Genomic DNA, 5,212 nt, shown 5'->3' with positions numbered 1-5,212 from the left:
TCAGGGCTCCCACTGATTCTGTATTATGGTTAGTTGTGTAATTATTTTATTATATATTACAATGTAATAATAATAGAAATAAAGTGCACAATAAATGTAATGCTCTTGAATCATCCCAAACCATTCCCCCCATCCCCGTTCATGGAAAAATTGTCTTCCATGGAACCAGTCCCTGGTGCCAAAATGGTTGGGGACCACTGCATCAACAGAAGATGGATAAAAAATGTGTCATATACATACAGTGAAATATTATTCAGCTTTAAAAATGAATGAAATTCTGATACATGCTGTACCATAGATGAGGACAATATGCTAAGTGAAATAAGCCAGACACAAAAGGACAAATACTGTGTGATTCCACTTATGTGAGGTACCTAGAAGAGGCAAATTCATAGAAACAGAAAATAGAATAGAGGTTACCAGGGGTTGGGAAAATTGGCAATAGAAAGTTGGTATTTAATGAGCAAAGAATTTCAGTTTAGAATATTGAAAACGTTCTGGAAATAGTGGTGACAGTTGTATAATACTGTGATTGTACTTAATGCCACTGAATTGTACACTGACAAATGGTTGAAATGGTAAATTTTATGTTAGGCATATTTTACCACAACAAATTCCCCCCACCCCTGACCCATCCCAGGAGATGTAGAAAGGATAGAGACGAGGTATCCTGTGAGAGTTCATTGCTTTAGCCAACCACTCTCTTCTCTAGAATAAGACCCTGACGGAGCCAGGTCACCACACTTGCTCAGAGGGCGCGGCCCTTCCAGTGCTCACAAGGCCGCATTCTCAGAGCATAAGTGCAGCTTCCCTTTGCTACAGGTACCAGAGCCTGTGATATATCTCGTCAAAGTTCCCATTGTTCATTTTTTTCTCACTTTTTTTTCCAGAAAGCCTTGAAAAAGCTTTTCAGATATTCTATGACACTTACTTTCTCTTTTCATTTCAAGTATTCTCTGTGTTGACCAAGAAAAACAAAGTTGTTTACCAAGTTGAAGTTTGTACACTTAGGGTTTTCCTTGACACTTTCTATACGTTGATTCTTTAATTCCGATTGGGCCTATTGTAGGTTATGTGAGTGTTGTTGTAGTACCTACACATTTTTCTGGCAACAGTATGCCTTGACAGCTCAGCTCTTGCATGCGTTTCCTTGGCTCGAGCAAACCATCCAACCCCAGCAGGCAAAATAAAATAATTACAGCGTAGTGGCTGGTAATTATGATAAACCATATAGACTAAAAGTCAGCACCACAATTTAAACCATAGTACATACAAAGGAACAGGTAAGCTGTAAAGCAAACAAAAAATAGTAATAAAAGATTTAAATGAAAGGAGTGCTTTACGAGTAGAAGAGTTATTGAAAAAAAATCAAATATCTAAAAAAAACACTGGAGCAAAGCTACAAAATACAAATTGCTTTTACTTTAGACAAATTTTAGTCACATAAAAGAGATAACTGGAATAAATGTTTTTCATAAACTGTGGGGAGTTTCATCTGCCAAAGAATCCTCAGCTGACCCTCCTTCACTCCATCGGTAAAACCACACTGTTCAGACCTATTATAAATATAGCAGGGATGAAAGTTTACAAGGAAATAGAAATTTAAAAAAGTTTGCACATGCATGAATAAAAGTTACCAATGAAAAAAACAGTCTAGTCTTTCTGGAAAATAAGTGACCAGAAATGGCAGTGAAGGGGAGGGAAGACTGGCTTCAGGACAACTCAACTAACACCTGAATCTTTGGGCAGTTATTTCTGTCCTCAAAGCTCTTACTCTACTATCTTAAACTTTCTAGTCTTGCAAGTGCCCTGCCCTTTGTCTCCATGTCTTTGCTCATGCTGTTCCTTCTAAACCATCCGTCCCCAACCTTTTTGGCACCAGGGACAGGTTTCGTGGAAGACAATTTTTCCATGGACGGGAGTTGGAGGTGTGGGGGGATGGTTTTGGGATGATTCAAGCACATTACATTTATCATGCAGTTGAATCTCTCTGCTGATTATAATCTGTATTTGCAGTCGCTCCCCAGTGCTAGCCTCGCTGCCTCAGCTCCACTGCAGGACACCGGGCATTAGATTCTCATAAGGAGAGCGCAACCTAGATCAATCGCATGCGCAGTTTACAGCAGGGTTCAGCTCCTGTGCGAATTTAATGCCGCCACTGATCTGACAGGAGGCAGAGCTTATGCAGTGACGTGAGCAATGGGGAACGGCTATAAAAACAGATGAAGCTTTGCTCCCTCACCCGTGGCTCACCTCCTGCTGTGTGGCCCAGTTCCCCCAGTTGCCAGGCCGGGGACCATGGACGGTTATCGGTCCATGGCTCAGGGGTTGGGGACCCAAGCTCTAAATAGAACACCCACGTCTTCCCACCCAGCCCCCAGGCTCCTCAAGTGCAAATCCCGTGTCATATGATCCAGTTTAAATGTTACATCTTCAATGAAGCCTTTTTTGAACTCCTCAGCTGGAAGCAATCTCTCTCTTACAAAGTCCCGTAGGACCATCTGTATTTCTCTTAAGGTACTTCCCTTTCTGCATGTTGCTATATTTCTTTATATACACATATGATCTCTCTGGTCCCTTTACCTCAGATGTTCTCCAAAGATCAGTGCTGGGAGACTCTTCTCTTGTCTGTCTCCATTACATTAACACACACAGAGAAACACATATACTCACGTATCCCCCCTACATAACCCTAGTTTAAGCTACTACATGCCACTTTACATTTTTCAGATTTTCAAAATTTTTTATGTCTTCTTTAAACATTTATGAATATTTGTCAGATAAGATAATGGATGATGCCCTTTTTAAGCAAAGAAGCCACAGTGTTCCATATACATTATTTCCTTCACTTTTTACCATATTGTTAGCTCATTTCTGCTGTAGCATTTAATACAATTATGAAAGCATTGAAAACTAATAAATCAATCCAAGTCTGTTCTTGAAAAATAAATCTTCAGTTCCACACTTAATCATAAGCCTTTATTACGTGCTCTTAGTTTCAGAGTCTAAGCAACTCTGTACTTTTTCTCAATCATCTTTCCATTTAATGCACAAAATAACTAGCAATAAAACATCAGGCTATTTCTTCAGCTATGCTATGCTTCATTTAATTTTCCACTTCTTGCTGAAAGTGTTTCTTTCTAATTACTTCATTGTATCTGCCTCATTTTAAAGTTTTTTAGTTTAAGTTACTCCACAACACCTTAAAATTTTCAGATTTATCAAATTTCTGATGTCCTCTTTAAAATTTTCTGTATCACCTTCTATACTCTTTATGGACAGCAGCCATTTCCTAGGTTTATTGAGTACCCAGCACACAAAAAATATTTGTTGAAAAAATTAATTAACAAGAAATGAGAAGTACACTTTAAGAAATTAGAGGTATGTCTGAATGAAGCACATAAATGGTAGTGATTATATTCATGCTATCATTAGTAATACGTTGTAGTTCGTGGGCTCACATAGTGTATTTCAAACACAACAGGGTGTCCCAGCGACCGTTTCAGAGGAGAACGTCTCCCAGATAAAAAATATTTTCATAAGAATACAAAGACATTATTTCCTTTTCCACTGTGTTGACATTTGTAACGATGGTACGAAAGAAATGGTCAGGAATGCTGCTGGCGCCTTAGCACAGAGCAAACCATCATTTCATTCTCCACTGCTGTGCACTCACATTTCAAAACTGCCAGTGTTTGCTTATGCACGTCCTTGAAGTAAAAGCTATTAGTTTTATTATATGTCAACCCTTGAATCCACATCTTCTTAATATACTGTGTGATGCCATGGGAAGTGTGTATAAAGCACTTGTGCTGCTTGATGTTTGTCTCAAGGAAAACACTTGCACCATTGTTTGCACTGGGAACCGAAGCAGCTGCTTTTTTCATGAAACACCATTTTACTTGAAAGAATGGCTGACAGACAAACTATGGTTATTAAGATTTGGCTATTTGACAGACATTTCCTCTCAAATGAAACAAACCACTTTAAGGTAAACAACTGACAATATTTGTTACCACGGATAAAGTCCAAACTCACAAGTGAATTTGTGTGTGTGTGCGTGAGTGTGTGTGTGTGTTTGTGTGTGTGAGACAGGGTCTCGCTCTGCTACCTGGGCTAGAGTGTTGTGATGTCGTCAAAGCTCACTGCAACCTCAAACTCCTGGGCTGGAGCCATCCTCCTGCTTCAGCCTCCAGAATAGCTGGGCCTACAAGTGCATACCACCACGCCAGGCTAATTTTTATATTTTTTATAGAGACAGGAGTCTCACTATGTTGCTCAAGCTTGTCTTGAACTCCTGGCCTTAAGAGATCCTCTTGCCTCAGCCTCCCAAAGTGTTGGAATTACAGGCGTGAGCCACCACACCCAGCCTCATGAGTTTAATTCTTAGAGAATTTTCTAATGAGATCAGAAAATGACATTAATGAACGTAATTTTTTTACATTGTGTAATGAAATGTGCCAACATTTGGAAAATCTGCATAACAAAGTGGACCAATATTTTCCAAATGACTAATGCATGATTTGCAAAAGCATACAATGGTAAAAAGATCCATTCAGAGCTCAAGAGTGCCCAGTGAATTTTAATGTAACAGAGGATGAAAAGTTTATGATAATATTTCAGATTCCACATTGCAACTAACCTTGAATAAACTACCATTTTTTAAGTTTTGGTATCATATCAATGAATGATAACCACAATTACATGAAAAGACTATTAAAATACTATTCCCTCGTCCAACTGCATGTGTGTGGGAGGTTAGATTTTCTTCACATACTTCAAAATGCAGAAACAGATATGAGAATTTAGCTGTCTTCTATTAAGTTGGATATTAAAGAGATTTGCACAAATGTAAAACAATGCACCTCTTTTCACTGTTTTTTTATTTTGGAAAATTTAACTCTTTTTTACAAAAATGTGTATGTTAACATGTAATATAATTGCCATATTTATTTTTAAATAAACGAATACATATTTTTAAAATTTCAATTTGTAATATGGCAAGTATTGATGGATATAACTCACACAAACAAAAGCTCTTTGAGGTCCACAATAATTTTTTGTTATTAAATACGATCTTTTTATTAATCCTTTTAAATTAATAGACTATTTTTTGCAGCAGTTTTAGGTGTACAGAAAAATTGAACAGAAAGGTCAGAGAATTCCCATAGATCTCCTTACTCCATACACACACACACACACACACACACAC

This window comes from Propithecus coquereli, unplaced genomic scaffold (genome assembly GCF_000956105.1).
Source record: "Propithecus coquereli isolate 6110/MARCELLA unplaced genomic scaffold, Pcoq_1.0 Scaffold8, whole genome shotgun sequence".
In the NCBI taxonomy this organism is placed as follows: Eukaryota; Metazoa; Chordata; class Mammalia; order Primates; family Indriidae; genus Propithecus; species Propithecus coquereli.
This window is presented reverse-complemented; position numbering follows the sequence as displayed.